At 49.8% G+C, this 18,498-nt stretch overlaps 19 non-coding genes across 19 annotated transcripts; 8 read left to right on the top strand and 11 right to left on the bottom strand.

Moving 5' to 3' along the window:
- Window positions 1-1,440: 1,440 nt before the first annotated feature.
- On the bottom strand, window positions 1,441-1,514 carry TRNAN-GUU (transfer RNA asparagine (anticodon GUU)). Its single transcript has one exon. It is a non-coding gene; the product is annotated as a tRNA-Asn (tRNA).
- A 141-nt stretch (window positions 1,515-1,655) lies between these two features.
- TRNAY-GUA (transfer RNA tyrosine (anticodon GUA)) lies at window positions 1,656-1,741 on the bottom strand. Its single transcript is given in 2 exon segments — window positions 1,656-1,691; window positions 1,705-1,741. It is a non-coding gene; the product is annotated as a tRNA-Tyr (tRNA).
- Window positions 1,742-2,112: 371 nt separating this feature from the next.
- Window positions 2,113-2,185, top strand: TRNAK-CUU (transfer RNA lysine (anticodon CUU)). Its single transcript has one exon. It is a non-coding gene; the product is annotated as a tRNA-Lys (tRNA).
- A 273-nt stretch (window positions 2,186-2,458) lies between these two features.
- On the top strand, window positions 2,459-2,530 carry TRNAG-UCC (transfer RNA glycine (anticodon UCC)). The gene has a single exon. It is a non-coding gene; the product is annotated as a tRNA-Gly (tRNA).
- Window positions 2,531-4,749: 2,219 nt separating this feature from the next.
- Window positions 4,750-4,823, bottom strand: TRNAN-GUU (transfer RNA asparagine (anticodon GUU)). The gene has a single exon. It is a non-coding gene; the product is annotated as a tRNA-Asn (tRNA).
- Window positions 4,824-4,964: 141 nt separating this feature from the next.
- Window positions 4,965-5,050, bottom strand: TRNAY-GUA (transfer RNA tyrosine (anticodon GUA)). Its single transcript is given in 2 exon segments — window positions 4,965-5,000; window positions 5,014-5,050. It is a non-coding gene; the product is annotated as a tRNA-Tyr (tRNA).
- A 3,008-nt stretch (window positions 5,051-8,058) lies between these two features.
- Window positions 8,059-8,132, bottom strand: TRNAN-GUU (transfer RNA asparagine (anticodon GUU)). The gene has a single exon. It is a non-coding gene; the product is annotated as a tRNA-Asn (tRNA).
- Window positions 8,133-8,273: 141 nt separating this feature from the next.
- On the bottom strand, window positions 8,274-8,359 carry TRNAY-GUA (transfer RNA tyrosine (anticodon GUA)). The gene is given in 2 exon segments: window positions 8,274-8,309; window positions 8,323-8,359. It is a non-coding gene; the product is annotated as a tRNA-Tyr (tRNA).
- Window positions 8,360-8,730: 371 nt separating this feature from the next.
- Window positions 8,731-8,803, top strand: TRNAK-CUU (transfer RNA lysine (anticodon CUU)). Its single transcript has one exon. It is a non-coding gene; the product is annotated as a tRNA-Lys (tRNA).
- Window positions 8,804-9,076: 273 nt separating this feature from the next.
- On the top strand, window positions 9,077-9,148 carry TRNAG-UCC (transfer RNA glycine (anticodon UCC)). The gene has a single exon. It is a non-coding gene; the product is annotated as a tRNA-Gly (tRNA).
- A 2,219-nt stretch (window positions 9,149-11,367) lies between these two features.
- On the bottom strand, window positions 11,368-11,441 carry TRNAN-GUU (transfer RNA asparagine (anticodon GUU)). The gene has a single exon. It is a non-coding gene; the product is annotated as a tRNA-Asn (tRNA).
- A 141-nt stretch (window positions 11,442-11,582) lies between these two features.
- On the bottom strand, window positions 11,583-11,668 carry TRNAY-GUA (transfer RNA tyrosine (anticodon GUA)). The gene is given in 2 exon segments: window positions 11,583-11,618; window positions 11,632-11,668. It is a non-coding gene; the product is annotated as a tRNA-Tyr (tRNA).
- Window positions 11,669-12,039: 371 nt separating this feature from the next.
- On the top strand, window positions 12,040-12,112 carry TRNAK-CUU (transfer RNA lysine (anticodon CUU)). The gene has a single exon. It is a non-coding gene; the product is annotated as a tRNA-Lys (tRNA).
- Window positions 12,113-12,385: 273 nt separating this feature from the next.
- TRNAG-UCC (transfer RNA glycine (anticodon UCC)) lies at window positions 12,386-12,457 on the top strand. The gene has a single exon. It is a non-coding gene; the product is annotated as a tRNA-Gly (tRNA).
- Window positions 12,458-14,900: 2,443 nt separating this feature from the next.
- On the bottom strand, window positions 14,901-14,986 carry TRNAY-GUA (transfer RNA tyrosine (anticodon GUA)). Its single transcript is given in 2 exon segments — window positions 14,901-14,936; window positions 14,950-14,986. It is a non-coding gene; the product is annotated as a tRNA-Tyr (tRNA).
- A 371-nt stretch (window positions 14,987-15,357) lies between these two features.
- On the top strand, window positions 15,358-15,430 carry TRNAK-CUU (transfer RNA lysine (anticodon CUU)). The gene has a single exon. It is a non-coding gene; the product is annotated as a tRNA-Lys (tRNA).
- A 273-nt stretch (window positions 15,431-15,703) lies between these two features.
- TRNAG-UCC (transfer RNA glycine (anticodon UCC)) lies at window positions 15,704-15,775 on the top strand. The gene has a single exon. It is a non-coding gene; the product is annotated as a tRNA-Gly (tRNA).
- Window positions 15,776-17,994: 2,219 nt separating this feature from the next.
- On the bottom strand, window positions 17,995-18,068 carry TRNAN-GUU (transfer RNA asparagine (anticodon GUU)). Its single transcript has one exon. It is a non-coding gene; the product is annotated as a tRNA-Asn (tRNA).
- A 141-nt stretch (window positions 18,069-18,209) lies between these two features.
- TRNAY-GUA (transfer RNA tyrosine (anticodon GUA)) lies at window positions 18,210-18,295 on the bottom strand. Its single transcript is given in 2 exon segments — window positions 18,210-18,245; window positions 18,259-18,295. It is a non-coding gene; the product is annotated as a tRNA-Tyr (tRNA).
- Window positions 18,296-18,498: the final 203 nt, after the last annotated feature.

The following is an 18,498-nucleotide window of genomic DNA, read 5'->3' as shown; positions in this document are numbered from 1 at the left end:
ACACGAGCTGGTTCTTAGGACTCTGCAATATCCGGCTGACATGGTAGCAACCAAAAGAGTCTAAAGACAAAAGAACACAGATGCAACGCCACCCTTGCGAGGGACGCTGGCGTGTTTGCCCCGGTTTCCCTTGACTTCGCCCCGCAGCCAGGCACAGTGTATTTCTTCAGCCAAATACACACGCGCGCAAACGCTCCTTGCCTTCAATGACCGGACTAGGGGATGTTTGTTTTTGGAGTTTTCTTGTCGAGCTGGGGATAGGGATGGGGAATTGTAGTAGGATACTCCAAAATGAGAACTTTTCACACTGAAGACATCTAGCTGATCTCTTAGTTAAGCAGTATTGACGTCCTGACTGGCTTGAGGCCCTCAGGTCCACCCACCTGGGGCCTCATGGCAGCCGGCGCCAGGCGAGGCAGCCTGCCTCCAGCCCAGCTGTTCAGTCCTCTCCCAGGAAAGACACTGAGCCCATGTGCTCGCAGAACATAAATGCCACTCCCAGCATGCCACAGGACTGCCCTCCCTTGCAACTGGCCAGGGCGGTATCCGTATTCACGCTGTTCATTTGCCTAGCCCCTACCCATGTTCTGGAAAGCTCTCACAGCTTCCTGAAGGCGGGAATAACTCAGACAAACTCAAACAACATCAGAGAATCATGAGCAGACCTGACTAATCCATGGCAGCACTCTGTTAAGCAGAATACCACACTGAATTTACCCGACAGCCTCTCTGGTAAGCAGAGACCAACTATACAAATCCTAGCGCATGACTAGGAGAGTGCTACCGTGACATCTCAGGAGGGCTTTGAAAGCTTGTGGCTACCCAGACTGGGTCTTGGTTAAAACCTCCGCAAGGTCAGGGAAACAAACTGGGGAGAAGCAGAACACTAGGAGAAATCTAGTCATCCCGTATGTAACTGGAGCGTTGGAAAAACTCAGAAGGATCTTTAAGAAACATTGCATCCCTGTGTACTTCAAGCCCAGCATAGCCCCGGGGCACACGCTTAAACATTGACACTATCTGTATTCCACGTTTTTAACACCTCTATCCAGGCCATTTGACAACAATTGAGGCCTTTGGCCATGTCAATCTAGGCACTTTTAGCTATGCAGGCTTCCTGACACCAACAATGGGATCATGTAAGGTGAAAAAAGGTGCTTCCACAATTCTCACACATCCCCTGGTGTTCAGGTGTGAATAGAAATGCTGGGGTTTGTTCCTGAGACTCAGCGGAAGCGAAGAAGTGGCTTGACTAAACTATGAAAGATCTTGAACATTCCAGAAGAAGAGCAATTGATTGCGACATTATTCTAGTCCGTTTTCAAGGAATGTCTCGAGTGAATGGTTAATCGTCAGCCGTGTGAGACAAGCCAAAGGACGCTATTTGTCTTCTTAGGTTAGGGTGAGACTTGGCAGCGGGCCCTGCTAAGGTAAAGAGAAAGTCCCTGGGTGGGCTTGAACCACCAACCTTTCGGTTAACAGCCGAACGCGCTAACCGATTGCGCCACAGAGACCACACGACAAGCGCGCTTGAGCTGGCCCAAAGGAGACATGAAAGATGAACTGAAGGTGCCTAAAAAGCTTCCCAATTGCACATTTGTAGAGATAAGAGATTGCCTTCTTTCTAAAAGTAGAGACGCGGGGTAAAAAGCTCTTCCTTCGAGCCGGAATTGAACCAGCGACCTAAGGATTGCTGCTTTGTCTCTACAGTCCTCCGCTCTACCAGCTGAGCTATCGAAGGGAACTGGGAAGAGCACGTGACACCTTGCATGCTAAGCCAGCGCCGTACACTTTGCATTTGACCTTCTCGGTTGAGGTATTGCTTGATGCCGCCTCGGCCGGAAAGGGCAAATGAATGACTTGGCAGATGTTATGTGGGAGGCTACGGCTTGATGTTTTGCACAGAGAGAAAAGGGTTTGGAATCAGCCAGCGCATTTTGTTGTGATCCTCCAAAGTCACAGCAAAAATGGTGATGTAGCGCCCTGACAGCAAGTGAACAGAGTAGTACTTGGAAGCGCATTGAGTTTAGCCAAAGGAATTATGTCGAAAGCTATCAAAAAGTCTGCGGACTCAGGTGGCTGTGAGAGGCCTTGAAGAGCAAAAGTGCTGTAGCCCGGCTAGCTCAGTCGGTAGAGCATGAGACTCTTAATCTCAGGGTCGTGGGTTCGAGCCCCACGTTGGGCGTGGGACACATTCCGTGTCCCTTTTGCCCGAGTGAAAGGCCTTTGCAAAACTTGTATCTCCAGTTCCTTCATGCGCACTGCACAATCACACCTTTACCGTATCTACTGGCTTGGCTTCCTTTCTCTCCACGAATGGGGAAATATTTCTAGCTGATCTTCCTAGTGGTCACTTGGTACGGCAGCGAATGGACCTTGCGCTGGAGGGGGTCCGTGAGTCAATGTCATGTGTGGCCTTAATTGTATAGAGGTAGCAGGATGCCTGGCGCACAGCCTTGCGTTGGTGGTATAGTGGTGAGCATAGCTGCCTTCCAAGCAGTTGACCCGGGTTCGATTCCCGGCCAACGCAATCTCCTTCTTTGCGCCCTTGACAAAATACCACAGGGCCCCAGGTCCTTATCAAAAGCTCCTTAGATGTCTTGCCTTAGTGACGACTGTGGAAATATTCCTCGGCATCCCAACAGGCTCCGGCCTCCTGCTTTAACTCGCTCGCGGGGTACAGCAGTATCAAGCAACAAGGTTCAGGCATTTCAACCACTGATTCCCAAAGAATCAACTCTGTCACACACAGCGTTTCAAAAGTATCTGCCTACCATTCTAACACCCTCAACTGGCAAGATAATGCACCATTTGGAAGAATGCTAAAGAATGTGTCAACAAGGAATGTAGACTGAAGTTGGAGCCGGAAGAAACAATCACGTCCCATGATGCCATCGGCCTTTTCACTTGTATACACTTGGCAGAGGCTGTTGAGATTGTGGGAAACATCTGAAAGGAGGTAAGTCTCTTGACAGCCAAAAAGAACTAAAGCCTGACCAAGTGCATTCATTGCTGACCCTTGAGCCTTGAATTGTTCCATGGGGAAAAGACCAAGCCGTTTGTAAAGGCATGTGGATTCTACTTGGGTCAAGATTAGAGCATCAGCACCCCACAAGCTTTTAGTGAACCCATAAAGTCAGTGGACAAATATATCAAGTGTACACGGGAAGAGGCACTGAATAGCAAATGCCCCCTTTTGGACGGCGTCTTACAAGGCAAGGAAGGGGCTGACTTGGGCATGGAGGTCTCCAGGAAACCTACCCACACAGACCGCTATCTGCCTTTTGACTCACACCACCACCCACTGGAACACGAGCTGGTTCTTAGGACTCTGCAATATCCGGCTGACATGGTAGCAACCAAAAGAGTCTAAAGACAAAAGAACACAGATGCAACGCCACCCTTGCGAGGGACGCTGGCGTGTTTGCCCCGGTTTCCCTTGACTTCGCCCCGCAGCCAGGCACAGTGTATTTCTTCAGCCAAATACACACGCGCGCAAACGCTCCTTGCCTTCAATGACCGGACTAGGGGATGTTTGTTTTTGGAGTTTTCTTGTCGAGCTGGGGATAGGGATGGGGAATTGTAGTAGGATACTCCAAAATGAGAACTTTTCACACTGAAGACATCTAGCTGATCTCTTAGTTAAGCAGTATTGACGTCCTGACTGGCTTGAGGCCCTCAGGTCCACCCACCTGGGGCCTCATGGCAGCCGGCGCCAGGCGAGGCAGCCTGCCTCCAGCCCAGCTGTTCAGTCCTCTCCCAGGAAAGACGCTGAGCCCATGTGCTCGCAGAACATAAATGCCACTCCCAGCATGCCACAGGACTGCCCTCCCTTGCAACTGGCCAGGGCGGTATCCGTATTCACGCTGTTCATTTGCCTAGCCCCTACCCATGTTCTGGAAAGCTCTCACAGCTTCCTGAAGGCGGGAATAACTCAGACAAACTCAAACAACATCAGAGAATCATGAGCAGACCTGACTAATCCATGGCAGCACTCTGTTAAGCAGAATACCACACTGAATTTACCCGACAGCCTCTCTGGTAAGCAGAGACCAACTATACAAATCCTAGCGCATGACTAGGAGAGTGCTACCGTGACATCTCAGGAGGGCTTTGAAAGCTTGTGGCTACCCAGACTGGGTCTTGGTTAAAACCTCCGCAAGGTCAGGGAAACAAACTGGGGAGAAGCAGAACACTAGGAGAAATCTAGTCATCCCGTATGTAACTGGAGCGTCGGAAAAACTCAGAAGGATCTTTAAGAAACATTGCATCCCTGTGTACTTCAAGCCCAGCATAGCCCCGGGGCACACGCTTAAACATTGACACTATCTGTATTCCACCTTTTTAACACCTCTATCCAGGCCATTTGACAACAATTGAGGCCTTTGGCCATGTCAATCTAGGCACTTTTAGCTATGCAGGCTTCCTGACACCAACAATGGGATCATGTAAGGTGAAAAAAGGTGCTTCCACAATTCTCACACATCCCCTGGTGTTCAGGTGTGAATAGAAATGCTGGGGTTTGTTCCTGAGACTCAGCGGAAGCGAAGAAGTGGCTTGACTAAACTATGAAAGATCTTGAACATTCCAGAAGAAGAGCAATTGATTGCGACATTATTCTAGTCCGTTTTCAAGGAATGTCTCGAGTGAATGGTTAATCGTCAGCCGTGTGAGACAAGCCAAAGGATGCTATTTGTCTTCTTAGGTTAGGGTGAGACTTGGCAGCGGGCCCTGCTAAGGTAAAGAGAAAGTCCCTGGGTGGGCTTGAACCACCAACCTTTCGGTTAACAGCCGAACGCGCTAACCGATTGCGCCACAGAGACCACACGACAAGCGCGCTTGAGCTGGCCCAAAGGAGACATGAAAGATGAACTGAAGGTGCCTAAAAAGCTTCCCAATTGCACATTTGTAGAGATAAGAGATTGCCTTCTTTCTAAAAGTAGAGACGCGGGGTAAAAAGCTCTTCCTTCGAGCCGGAATTGAACCAGCGACCTAAGGATTGCTGCTTTGTCTCTACAGTCCTCCGCTCTACCAGCTGAGCTATCGAAGGGAACTGGGAAGAGCATGTGACACCTTGCATGCTAAGCCAGCGCCGTACACTTTGCATTTGACCTTCTCGGTTGAGGTATTGCTTGATGCCGCCTCGGCCGGAAAGGGCAAATGAATGACTTGGCAGATGTTATGTGGGAGGCTACGGCTTGATGTTTTGCACAGAGAGAAAAGGGTTTGGAATCAGCCAGCGCATTTTGTTGTGATCCTCCAAAGTCACAGCAAAAATGGTGATGTAGCGCCCTGACAGCAAGTGAACAGAGTAGTACTTGGAAGCGCATTGAGTTTAGCCAAAGGAATTATGTCGAAAGCTATCAAAAAGTCTGCGGACTCAGATGGCTGTGAGAGGCCTTGAAGAGCAAAAGTGCTGTAGCCCGGCTAGCTCAGTCGGTAGAGCATGAGACTCTTAATCTCAGGGTCGTGGGTTCGAGCCCCACGTTGGGTGTGGGACACATTCCGTGTCCCTTTTGCCCGAGTGAAAGGCCTTTGCAAAACTTGTATCTCCAGTTCCTTCATGCGCACTGCACAATCACACCTTTACCGTATCTACTGGCTTGGCTTCCTTTCTCTCCACGAATGGGGAAATATTTCTAGCTGATCTTCCTAGTGGTCACTTGGTACGGCAGCGAATGGACCTTGCGCTGGAGGGGGTCCGTGAGTCAATGTCATGTGTGGCCTTAATTGTATAGAGGTAGCAGGATGCCTGGCGCACAGCCTTGCGTTGGTGGTATAGTGCTGAGCATAGCTGCCTTCCAAGCAGTTGACCCGGGTTCGATTCCCGGCCAACGCAATCTCCTTCTTTGCGCCCTTGACAAAATACCACAGGGCCCCAGGTCCTTATCAAAAGCTCCTTAGATGTCTTGCCTTAGTGACGACTGTGGAAATATTCCTCGGCATCCCAACAGGCTCCGGCCTCCTGCTTTAACTCGCTCGCGGGGTACAGCAGTATCAAGCAACAAGGTTCAGGCATTTCAACCACTGATTCCCAAAGAATCAACTCTGTCACACACAGCGTTTCAAAAGTATCTGCCTACCATTCTAACACCCTCAACTGGCAAGATAATGCACCATTTGGAAGAATGCTAAAGAATGTGTCAACAAGGAATGTAGACTGAAGTTGGAGCCGGAAGAAACAATCACGTCCCATGATGCCATCGGCCTTTTCACTTGTATACACTTGGCAGAGGCTGTTGAGATTGTGGGAAACATCTGAAAGGAGGTAAGTCTCTTGACAGCCAAAAAGAACTAAAGCCTGACCAAGTGCATTCATTGCTGACCCTTGAGCCTTGAATTGTTCCATGGGGAAAAGACCAAGCCGTTTGTAAAGGCATGTGGATTCTACTTGGGTCAAGATTAGAGCATCAGCACCCCACAAGCTTTTAGTGAAGCCATAAAGTCAGTGGACAAATATATCAAGTGTACACGGGAAGAGGCACTGAATAGCAAATGCCCCCTTTTGGACGGCGTCTTACAAGGCAAGGAAGGGGCTGACTTGGGCATGGAGGTCTCCAGGAAACCTACCCACACAGACCGCTATCTGCCTTTTGACTCACACCACCACCCACTGGAACACGAGCTGGTTCTTAGGACTCTGCAATATCCGGCTGACATGGTAGCAACCAAAAGAGTCTAAAGACAAAAGAACACAGATGCAACGCCACCCTTGCGAGGGACGCTGGCGTGTTTGCCCCGGTTTCCCTTGACTTCGCCCCGCAGCCAGGCACAGTGTATTTCTTCAGCCAAATACACACGCGCGCAAACGCTCCTTGCCTTCAATGACCGGACTAGGGGATGTTTGTTTTTGGAGTTTTCTTGTCGAGCTGGGGATAGGGATGGGGAATTGTAGTAGGATACTCCAAAATGAGAACTTTTCACACTGAAGACATCTAGCTGATCTCTTAGTTAAGCAGTATTGACGTCCTGACTGGCTTGAGGCCCTCAGGTCCACCCACCTGGGGCCTCATGGCAGCCGGCGCCAGGCGAGGCAGCCTGCCTCCAGCCCAGCTGTTCAGTCCTCTCCCAGGAAAGACACTGAGCCCATGTGCTCGCAGAACATAAATGCCACTCCCAGCATGCCACAGGACTGCCCTCCCTTGCAACTGGCCAGGGCGGTATCCGTATTCACGCTGTTCATTTGCCTAGCCCCTACCCATGTTCTGGAAAGCTCTCACAGCTTCCTGAAGGCGGGAATAACTCAGACAAACTCAAACAACATCAGAGAATCATGAGCAGACCTGACTAATCCATGGCAGCACTCTGTTAAGCAGAATACCACACTGAATTTACCCGACAGCCTCTCTGGTAAGCAGAGACCAACTATACAAATCCTAGCGCATGACTAGGAGAGTGCTACCGTGACATCTCAGGAGGGCTTTGAAAGCTTGTGGCTACCCAGACTGGGTCTTGGTTAAAACCTCCGCAAGGTCAGGGAAACAAACTGGGGAGAAGCAGAACACTAGGAGAAATCTAGTCATCCCGTATGTAACTGGAGCGTTGGAAAAACTCAGAAGGATCTTTAAGAAACATTGCATCCCTGTGTACTTCAAGCCCAGCATAGCCCCGGGGCACACGCTTAAACATTGACACTATCTGTATTCCACGTTTTTAACACCTCTATCCAGGCCATTTGACAACAATTGAGGCCTTTGGCCATGTCAATCTAGGCACTTTTAGCTATGCAGGCTTCCTGACACCAACAATGGGATCATGTAAGGTGAAAAAAGGTGCTTCCACAATTCTCACACATCCCCTGGTGTTCAGGTGTGAATAGAAATGCTAAGGGTTGTTCCTGAGACTCAGCGGAAGCGAAGAAGTGGCTTGACTAAACTATGAAAGATCTTGAACATTCCAGAAGAAGAGCAATTGATTGCGACATTATTCTAGTCCGTTTTCAAGGAATGTCTCGAGTGAATGGTTAATCGTCAGCCGTGTGAGACAAGCCAAAGGACGCTATTTGTCTTCTTAGGTTAGGGTGAGACTTGGCAGCGGGCCCTGCTAAGGTAAAGAGAAAGTCCCTGGGTGGGCTTGAACCACCAACCTTTCGGTTAACAGCCGAACGCGCTAACCGATTGCGCCACAGAGACCACACGACAAGCGCGCTTGAGCTGGCCCAAAGGAGACATGAAAGATGAACTGAAGGTGCCTAAAAAGCTTCCCAATTGCACATTTGTAGAGATAAGAGATTGCCTTCTTTCTAAAAGTAGAGACGCGGGGTAAAAAGCTCTTCCTTCGAGCCGGAATTGAACCAGCGACCTAAGGATTGCTGCTTTGTCTCTACAGTCCTCCGCTCTACCAGCTGAGCTATCGAAGGGAACTGGGAAGAGCACGTGACACCTTGCATGCTAAGCCAGCGCCGTACACTTTGCATTTGACCTTCTCGGTTGAGGTATTGCTTGATGCCGCCTCGGCCGGAAAGGGCAAATGAATGACTTGGCAGATGTTATGTGGGAGGCTACGGCTTGATGTTTTGCACAGAGAGAAAAGGGTTTGGAATCAGCCAGCGCATTTTGTTGTGATCCTCCAAAGTCACAGCAAAAATGGTGATGTAGCGCCCTGACAGCAAGTGAACAGAGTAGTACTTGGAAGCGCATTGAGTTTAGCCAAAGGAATTATGTCGAAAGCTATCAAAAAGTCTGCGGACTCAGGTGGCTGTGAGAGGCCTTGAAGAGCAAAAGTGCTGTAGCCCGGCTAGCTCAGTCGGTAGAGCATGAGACTCTTAATCTCAGGGTCGTGGGTTCGAGCCCCACGTTGGGCGTGGGACACATTCCGTGTCCCTTTTGCCCGAGTGAAAGGCCTTTGCAAAACTTGTATCTCCAGTTCCTTCATGCGCACTGCACAATCACACCTTTACCGTATCTACTGGCTTGGCTTCCTTTCTCTCCACGAATGGGGAAATATTTCTAGCTGATCTTCCTAGTGGTCACTTGGTACGGCAGCGAATGGACCTTGCGCTGGAGGGGGTCCGTGAGTCAATGTCATGTGTGGCCTTAATTGTATAGAGGTAGCAGGATGCCTGGCGCACAGCCTTGCGTTGGTGGTATAGTGGTGAGCATAGCTGCCTTCCAAGCAGTTGACCCGGGTTCGATTCCCGGCCAACGCAATCTCCTTCTTTGCGCCCTTGACAAAATACCACAGGGCCCCAGGTCCTTATCAAAAGCTCCTTAGATGTCTTGCCTTAGTGACGACTGTGGAAATATTCCTCGGCATCCCAACAGGCTCCGGCCTCCTGCTTTAACTCGCTCGCGGGGTACAGCAGTATCAAGCAACAAGGTTCAGGCATTTCAACCACTGATTCCCAAAGAATCAACTCTGTCACACACAGCGTTTCAAAAGTATCTGCCTACCATTCTAACACCCTCAACTGGCAAGATAATGCACCATTTGGAAGAATGCTAAAGAATGTGTCAACAAGGAATGTAGACTGAAGTTGGAGCCGGAAGAAACAATCACGTCCCATGATGCCATCGGCCTTTTCACTTGTATACACTTGGCAGAGGCTGTTGAGATTGTGGGAAACATCTGAAAGGAGGTAAGTCTCTTGACAGCCAAAAAGAACTAAAGCCTGACCAAGTGCATTCATTGCTGACCCTTGAGCCTTGAATTGTTCCATGGGGAAAAGACCAAGCCGTTTGTAAAGGCATGTGGATTCTACTTGGGTCAAGATTAGAGCATCAGCACCCCACAAGCTTTTAGTGAACCCATAAAGTCAGTGGACAAATATATCAAGTGTACACGGGAAGAGGCACTGAATAGCAAATGCCCCCTTTTGGACGGCGTCTTACAAGGCAAGGAAGGGGCTGACTTGGGCATGGAGGTCTCCAGGAAACCTACCCACACAGACCGCTATCTGCCTTTTGACTCACACCACCACCCACTGGAACACGAGCTGGTTCTTAGGACTCTGCAATATCCGGCTGACATGGTAGCAACCAAAAGAGTCTAAAGACAAAAGAACACAGATGCAACGCCACCCTTGCGAGGGACGCTGGCGTGTTTGCCCCGGTTTCCCTTGACTTCGCCCCGCAGCCAGGCACAGTGTATTTCTTCAGCCAAATACACACGCGCGCAAACGCTCCTTGCCTTCAATGACCGGACTAGGGGATGTTTGTTTTTGGAGTTTTCTTGTCGAGCTGGGGATAGGGATGGGGAATTGTAGTAGGATACTCCAAAATGAGAACTTTTCACACTGAAGACATCTAGCTGATCTCTTAGTTAAGCAGTATTGACGTCCTGACTGGCTTGAGGCCCTCAGGTCCACCCACCTGGGGCCTCATGGCAGCCGGCGCCAGGCGAGGCAGCCTGCCTCCAGCCCAGCTGTTCAGTCCTCTCCCAGGAAAGACGCTGAGCCCATGTGCTCGCAGAACATAAATGCCACTCCCAGCATGCCACAGGACTGCCCTCCCTTGCAACTGGCCAGGGCGGTATCCGTATTCACGCTGTTCATTTGCCTAGCCCCTACCCATGTTCTGGAAAGCTCTCACAGCTTCCTGAAGGCGGGAATAACTCAGACAAACTCAAACAACATCAGAGAATCATGAGCAGACCTGACTAATCCATGGCAGCACTCTGTTAAGCAGAATACCACACTGAATTTACCCGACAGCCTCTCTGGTAAGCAGAGACCAACTATACAAATCCTAGCGCATGACTAGGAGAGTGCTACCGTGACATCTCAGGAGGGCTTTGAAAGCTTGTGGCTACCCAGACTGGGTCTTGGTTAAAACCTCCGCAAGGTCAGGGAAACAAACTGGGGAGAAGCAGAACACTAGGAGAAATCTAGTCATCCCGTATGTAACTGGAGCGTCGGAAAAACTCAGAAGGATCTTTAAGAAACATTGCATCCCTGTGTACTTCAAGCCCAGCATAGCCCCGGGGCACACGCTTAAACATTGACACTATCTGTATTCCACCTTTTTAACACCTCTATCCAGGCCATTTGACAACAATTGAGGCCTTTGGCCATGTCAATCTAGGCACTTTTAGCTATGCAGGCTTCCTGACACCAACAATGGGATCATGTAAGGTGAAAAAAGGTGCTTCCACAATTCTCACACATCCCCTGGTGTTCAGGTGTGAATAGAAATGCTGGGGTTTGTTCCTGAGACTCAGCGGAAGCGAAGAAGTGGCTTGACTAAACTATGAAAGATCTTGAACATTCCAGAAGAAGAGCAATTGATTGCGACATTATTCTAGTCCGTTTTCAAGGAATGTCTCGAGTGAATGGTTAATCGTCAGCCGTGTGAGACAAGCCAAAGGATGCTATTTGTCTTCTTAGGTTAGGGTGAGACTTGGCAGCGGGCCCTGCTAAGGTAAAGAGAAAGTCCCTGGGTGGGCTTGAACCACCAACCTTTCGGTTAACAGCCGAACGCGCTAACCGATTGCGCCACAGAGACCACACGACAAGCGCGCTTGAGCTGGCCCAAAGGAGACATGAAAGATGAACTGAAGGTGCCTAAAAAGCTTCCCAATTGCACATTTGTAGAGATAAGAGATTGCCTTCTTTCTAAAAGTAGAGACGCGGGGTAAAAAGCTCTTCCTTCGAGCCGGAATTGAACCAGCGACCTAAGGATTGCTGCTTTGTCTCTACAGTCCTCCGCTCTACCAGCTGAGCTATCGAAGGGAACTGGGAAGAGCACGTGACACCTTGCATGCTAAGCCAGCGCCGTACACTTTGCATTTGACCTTCTCGGTTGAGGTATTGCTTGATGCCGCCTCGGCCGGAAAGGGCAAATGAATGACTTGGCAGATGTTATGTGGGAGGCTACGGCTTGATGTTTTGCACAGAGAGAAAAGGGTTTGGAATCAGCCAGCGCATTTTGTTGTGATCCTCCAAAGTCACAGCAAAAATGGTGATGTAGCGCCCTGACAGCAAGTGAACAGAGTAGTACTTGGAAGCGCATTGAGTTTAGCCAAAGGAATTATGTCGAAAGCTATCAAAAAGTCTGCGGACTCAGGTGGCTGTGAGAGGCCTTGAAGAGCAAATGTGCTGTAGCCCGGCTAGCTCAGTCGGTAGAGCATGAGACTCTTAATCTCAGGGTCGTGGGTTCGAGCCCCACGTTGGGCGTGGGACACATTCCGTGTCCCTTTTGCCCGAGTGAAAGGCCTTTGCAAAACTTGTATCTCCAGTTCCTTCATGCGCACTGCACAATCACACCTTTACCGTATCTACTGGCTTGGCTTCCTTTCTCTCCACGAATGGGGAAATATTTCTAGCTGATCTTCCTAGTGGTCACTTGGTACGGCAGCGAATGGACCTTGCGCTGGAGGGGGTCCGTGAGTCAATGTCATGTGTGGCCTTAATTGTATAGAGGTAGCAGGATGCCTGGCGAACAGCCTTGCGTTGGTGGTATAGTGGTGAGCATAGCTGCCTTCCAAGCAGTTGACCCGGGTTCGATTCCCGGCCAACGCAATCTCCTTCTTTGCGCCCTTGACAAAATACCACAGGGCCCCAGGTCCTTATCAAAAGCTCCTTAGATGTCTTGCCTTAGTGACGACTGTGGAAATATTCCTCGGCATCCCAACAGGCTCCGGCCTCCTGCTTTAACTCGCTCGCGGGGTACAGCAGTATCAAGCAACAAGGTTCAGGCATTTCAACCACTGATTCCCAAAGAATCAACTCTGTCACACACAGCGTTTCAAAAGTATCTGCCTACCATTCTAACACCCTCAACTGGCAAGATAATGCACCATTTGGAAGAATGCTAAAGAATGTGTCAACAAGGAATGTAGACTGAAGTTGGAGCCGGAAGAAACAATCACGTCCCATGATGCCATCGGCCTTTTCACTTGTATACACTTGGCAGAGGCTGTTGAGATTGTGGGAAACATCTGAAAGGAGGTAAGTCTCTTGACAGCCAAAAAGAACTAAAGCCTGACCAAGTGCATTCATTGCTGACCCTTGAGCCTTGAATTGTTCCATGGGGAAAAGACCAAGCCGTTTGTAAAGGCATGTGGATTCTACTTGGGTCAAGATTAGAGCATCAGCACCCCACAAGCTTTTAGTGAACCCATAAAGTCAGTGGACAAATATATCAAGTGTACACGGGAAGAGGCACTGAATAGCAAATGCCCCCTTTTGGACGGCGTCTTACAAGGCAAGGAAGGGGCTGACTTGGGCATGGAGGTCTCCAGGAAACCTACCCACACAGACCGCTATCTGCCTTTTGACTCACACCACCACCCACTGGAACACGAGCTGGTTCTTAGGACTCTGCAATATCCGGCTGACATGGTAGCAACCAAAAGAGTCTAAAGACAAAAGAACACAGATGCAACGCCACCCTTGCGAGGGACGCTGGCGTGTTTGCCCCGGTTTCCCTTGACTTCGCCCCGCAGCCAGGCACAGTGTATTTCTTCAGCCAAATACACACGCGCGCAAACGCTCCTTGCCTTCAATGACCGGACTAGGGGATGTTTGTTTTTGGAGTTTTCTTGTCGAGCTGGGGATAGGGATGGGGAATTGTAGTAGGATACTCCAAAATGAGAACTTTTCACACTGAAGACATCTAGCTGATCTCTTAGTTAAGCAGTATTGACGTCCTGACTGGCTTGAGGCCCTCAGGTCCACCCACCTGGGGCCTCATGGCAGCCGGCGCCAGGCGAGGCAGCCTGCCTCCAGCCCAGCTGTTCAGTCCTCTCCCAGGAAAGACGCTGAGCCCATGTGCTCGCAGAACATAAATGCCACTCCCAGCATGCCACAGGACTGCCCTCCCTTGCAACTGGCCAGGGCGGTATCCGTATTCACGCTGTTCATTTGCCTAGCCCCTACCCATGTTCTGGAAAGCTCTCACAGCTTCCTGAAGGCGGGAATAACTCAGACAAACTCAAACAACATCAGAGAATCATGAGCAGACCTGACTAATCCATGGCAGCACTCTGTTAAGCAGAATACCACACTGAATTTACCCGACAGCCTCTCTGGTAAGCAGAGACCAACTATACAAATCCTAGCGCATGACTAGGAGAGTGCTACCGTGACATCTCAGGAGGGCTTTGAAAGCTTGTGGCTACCCAGACTGGGTCTTGGTTAAAACCTCCGCAAGGTCAGGGAAACAAACTGGGGAGAAGCAGAACACTAGGAGAAATCTAGTCATCCCGTATGTAACTGGAGCGTCGGAAAAACTCAGAAGGATCTTTAAGAAACATTGCATCCCTGTGTACTTCAAGCCCAGCATAGCCCCGGGGCACACGCTTAAACATTGACACTATCTGTATTCCACGTTTTTAACACCTCTATCCAGGCCATTTGACAACAATTGAGGCCTTTGGCCATGTCAATCTAGGCACTTTTAGCTATGCAGGCTTCCTGACACCAACAATGGGATCATGTAAGGTGAAAAAAGGTGCTTCCACAATTCTCACACATCCCCTGGTGTTCAGGTGTGAATAGAAATGCTGGGGTTTGTTCCTGAGACTCAGCGGAAGCGAAGAAGTGGCTTGACTAAACTATGAAAGATCTTGAACATTCCAGAAGAAGAGCAATTGATTGCGACATTATTCTAGTCCGTTTTCAAGGAATGTCTCGAGTGAATGGTTAATCGTCAGCCGTGTGAGACAAGCCAAAGGACGCTATTTGTCTTCTTAGGTTAGGGTGAGACTTGGCAGCGGGCCCTACTAAGGTAAAGAGAAAGCACGAGCGTCCCTGGGTGGGCTTGAACCACCAACCTTTCAGTTAACAGCCGAACGCGCTAACCGATTGCGCCACAGAGACCACACGACAAGTGTGCTTGAGCTGGCCCAAAGGAGACATGAAAGATGAACTGAAGGTGCCTAAAAAGCTTCCCAATTGCACATTTGTAGTGATAAGAGATTGCCTTCTTTCTAAAAGGCAGAGACGCGGGGTAAAAAGCTCTGCCTTCGAGCCGGAATTGAACCAGCGACCTAAGGATTGCTGCTTTGTCTCTACAGTCCTCCGCTCTACCAGCTGAGCTATCGAAGGGAACTGGGAAGAGCACGTGACACCTTGCATGCTAAGCCAGCGCCGTACACTTTGCATTTGACCTTCTCGGTTGAGGTATTGCTTGATGCCGCCTCGGCCGGAAAGGGCAAATGAATGACTTGGCAGATGTTATGTGGGAGGCTACGGCTTGATGTTTTGCACAGAGAGAAAAGGGTTTGGAATCAGCCAGCGCATTTTGTTGTGATCCTCCAAAGTCACAGCAAAAATGGTGATGTAGCGCCCTGACAGCAAGTGAACAGAGTAGTACTTGGAAGCGCATTGAGTTTAGCCAAAGGAATTATGTCGAAAGCTATCAAAAAGTCTGCGGACTCAGGTGGCTGTGAGAGGCCTTGAAGAGCAAAAGTGCTGTAGCCCGGCTAGCTCAGTCGGTAGAGCATGAGACTCTTAATCTCAGGGTCGTGGGTTCGAGCCCCACGTTGGGCGTGGGACGCATTCCGTCTCCCTTTTTCCCGAGTGAAAGGCCTTTGCAAAACTTGTATCTCCAGTTCCTTCATGCGCACTGCACAATCACACCTTTACCGTATCTACTGGCTTGGCTTCCTTTCTCTCCACGAATGGGGAAATATTTCTAGCTGATCTTCCTAGTGGTCACTTGGTACGGCAGCGAATGGGCCTTGCGCTGGAGGGGGTCCGTGAGTCAATGTCATGTGTGGCCTTAATTGTATAGAGGTAGCAGGATGCCTGGCGCACAGCCTTGCGTTGGTGGTATAGTGGTGAGCATAGCTGCCTTCCAAGCAGTTGACCCGGGTTCGATTCCCGGCCAACGCAATCTCCTTCTTTGCGCCCTTGACAAAATACCACAGGGCCCCAGGTCCTTATCAAAAGCTCCTTAGATGTCTTACCTTAGTGACGACTGTGGAAATATTCCTCGGCATCCCAACAGGCTCCGGCCTCCTGCTTTAACTCGCTCGCGGGGTACAGCAGTATCAAGCAACAAGGTTCAGGCATTTCAACCACTGATTCCCAAAGAATCAACTCTGTCACACACAGCGTTTCAAAAGTATCTGCCTACCATTCTAACACCCTCAACTGGCAAGATAATGCACCATTTGGAAGAATGCTAAAGAATGTGTCAACAAGGAATGTAGACTGAAGTTGGAGCCGGAAGAAACAATCACGTCCCATGATGCCATCGGCCTTTTCACTTGTATACACTTGGCAGAGGCTGTTGAGATTGTGGGAAACATCTGAAAGGAGGTAAGTCTCTTGACAGCCAAAAAGAACTAAAGCCTGACCAAGTGCATTCATTGCTGACCCTTGAGCCTTGAATTGTTCCATGGGGAAAAGACCAAGCCGTTTGTAAAGGCATGTGGATTCTACTTGGGTCAAGATTAGAGCATCAGCACCCCACAAGCTTTTAGTGAACCCATAAAGTCAGTGGACAAATATATCAAGTGTACACGGGAAGAGGCACTGAATAGCAAATGCCCCCTTTTGGACGGCGTCTTACAAGGCAAGGAAGGGGCTGACTTGGGCATGGAGGTCTCCAGGAAACCTACCCACACAGACCGCTATCTGCCTTTTGACTCACACCACCACCCACTGGAACACGAGCTGGTTCTTAGGACTCTGCAATATCCGGCTGACATGGTAGCAACCAAAAGAGTCTAAAGACAAAAGAACACAGATGCAACGCCACCCTTGCGAGGGACGCTGGCGTGTTTGCCCCGGTTTCCCTTGACTTCGCCCCGCAGCCAGGCACAGTGTATTTCTTCAGCCAAATACACACGCGCGCAAACGCTCCTTGCCTTCAATGACCGGACTAGGGCATGTTTGTTTTTGGAGTTTTCTTGTCGAGCTGGGGATAGGGATGGGGAATTGTAGTAGGATACTCCAAAATGAGAACTTTTCACACTGAAGACATCTAGCTGATCTCTTAGTTAAGCAGTATTGACGTCCTGACTGGCTTGAGGCCCTCAGGTCCACCCACCTGGGGCCTCATGGCAGCCGGCGCCAGGCGAGGCAGCCTGCCTCCAGCCCAGCTGTTCAGTCCTCTCCCAGGAAAGACGCTGAGCCCATGTGCTCGCAGAACATAAATGCCACTCCCAGCATGCCACAGGACTGCCCTCCCTTGCAACTGGCCAGGGCGGTATCCGTATTCACGCTGTTCATTTGCCTAGCCCCTACCCATGTTCTGGAAAGCTCTCACAGCTTCCTGAAGGCGGGAATAACTCAGACAAACTCAAACAACATCAGAGAATCATGAGCAGACCTGACTAATCCATGGCAGCACTCTGTTAAGCAGAATACCACACTGAATTTACCCGACAGCCTCTCTGGTAAGCAGAGACCAACTATACAAATCCTAGCGCATGACTAGGAGAGTGCTACCGTGACATCTCAGGAGGGCTTTGAAAGCTTGTGGCTACCCAGACTGGGTCTTGGTTAAAACCTCCGCAAGGTCAGGGAAACAAACTGGGGAGAAGCAGAACACTAGGAGAAATCTAGTCATCCCGTATGTAACTGGAGCGTCGGAAAAACTCAGAAGGATCTTTAAGAAACATTGCATCCCTGTGTACTTCAAGCCCAGCATAGCCCCGGGGCACACGCTTAAACATTGACACTATCTGTATTCCACGTTTTTAACACCTCTATCCAGGCCATTTGACAACAATTGAGGCCTTTGGCCATGTCAATCTAGGCACTTTTAGCTATGCAGGCTTCCTGACACCAACAATGGGATCATGTAAGGTGAAAAAAGGTGCTTCCACAATTCTCACACATCCCCTGGTGTTCAGGTGTGAATAGAAATGCTGGGGTTTGTTCCTGAGACTCAGCGGAAGCGAAGAAGTGGCTTGACTAAACTATGAAAGATCTTGAACATTCCAGAAGAAGAGCAATTGATTGCGACATTATTCTAGTCCGTTTTCAAGGAATGTCTCGAGTGAATGGTTAATCGTCAGCCGTGTGAGACAAGCCAAAGGACGCTATTTGTCTTCTTAGGTTAGGGTGAGACTTGGCAGCGGGCCCTGCTAAGGTAAAGAGAAAGTCCCTGGGTGGGCTTGAACCACCAACCTTTCGGTTAACAGCCGAACGCGCTAACCGATTGCGCCACAGAGACCACACGACAAGCGCGCTTGAGCTGGCCCAAAGGAGACATGAAAGATGAACTGAAGGTGCCTAAAAAGCTTCCCAATTGCACATTTGTAGAGATAAGAGATTGCCTTCTTTCTAAAAGTAGAGACGCGGGGTAAAAAGCTCTTCCTTCGAGCCGGAATTGAACCAGCGACCTAAGGATTGCTGCTTTGTCTCTACAGTCCTCCGCTCTACCAGCTGAGCTATCGAAGGGAACTGGGAAGAGCACGTGACACCTTGCATGCTAAGCCAGCGCCGTACACTTTGCATTTGACCTTCTCGGTTGAGGTATTGCTTGATGCCGCCTCGGCCGGAAAGGGCAAATGAATGACTTGGCAGATGTTATGTGGGAGGCTACGGCTTGATGTTTTGCACAGAGAGAAAAGGGTTTGGAATCAGCCAGCGCATTTTGTTGT

The sequence above is a fragment of the Staurois parvus genome, unplaced genomic scaffold (genome assembly GCF_062004578.1).
Source record: "Staurois parvus isolate SC_StPar_1 unplaced genomic scaffold, SC_StPar_1.0 ptg002181l, whole genome shotgun sequence".
Classification (NCBI taxonomy): domain Eukaryota; kingdom Metazoa; phylum Chordata; class Amphibia; order Anura; family Ranidae; genus Staurois; species Staurois parvus.
This window is presented reverse-complemented; position numbering and strand designations above follow the sequence as displayed.